Raw genomic sequence first — 695 nt, forward strand, 5'->3', positions numbered from 1 at the left:
ATGTTTTTTCCACAGAATGAAGAATCCCCAATTCCTTAGATCCCAGAAAGACTGGTCCAGCCAGCCGAACCTCTCCCACTCACTGAGAAGAGGGAGAAGAACAGAAAAAGCAGACTGACAACTGACAGAATTAGAGAAGACATCCACCACAGACTACAACAACAAGAATCACTAACACTGCTGCTATTCAGTCAAATTTGTTTAGACTTACTACTGCTAATGTGAATTTTTCTTGTGTCTCTTATCTATATGCTATGTTGTTTGAAAGTTAGGTTAGCCACTAAGTATCATACATCATTTCAGTAAACTAAGGCCCATCTACAGAGAGTATAAAAAGATACAGATATTTCTCACATGAGACATTTGAAGACAGAAATTTCAGAAATTAAAAATAATCATTTAGATACTTAGAACATTGATGAATTGGCCAGAGATTTAAAAAACAATCTAAACACAATGAATCCCTTAGACTGGGTTCAATATATAATCTTGATTGCTGTTATTACTGACATTGTCTTAATAGTAATTATTGTGCTTCCATTTGCCTTTAAAGTTCTTCTGAGATCCCTAGCCACGATGAGGCGAGACATTTTAGAGCTCCGTCTGAAAAATAATAAAAAAAAAGGAAGAATTGCCACGCACACTTGCGTGATGGCGGTATTTGAGGTGAAAACTTCAAGGAAAGTCAGCCTCCT

General features: G+C 36.5%; 1 long non-coding RNA gene across 1 annotated transcript in view; it reads right to left on the minus strand.

Annotated features, from left to right (window-relative positions):
• Positions 1 to 461: 461 nt before the first annotated feature.
• The window catches only part of LOC116094344, a 1,066-nt gene continuing 832 nt past the window's right edge, over positions 462 to 695 (minus strand). Inside the window, exon 2 of the long non-coding RNA XR_004120056.1 lies at positions 462 to 603. This is a non-coding gene — a long non-coding RNA (uncharacterized LOC116094344). The remainder of the gene's footprint in view (positions 604 to 695) is intronic.

The sequence above is a fragment of the Mastomys coucha genome, unplaced genomic scaffold (assembly GCF_008632895.1).
Source record: "Mastomys coucha isolate ucsf_1 unplaced genomic scaffold, UCSF_Mcou_1 pScaffold16, whole genome shotgun sequence".
In the NCBI taxonomy this organism is placed as follows: domain Eukaryota; kingdom Metazoa; phylum Chordata; class Mammalia; order Rodentia; family Muridae; genus Mastomys; species Mastomys coucha.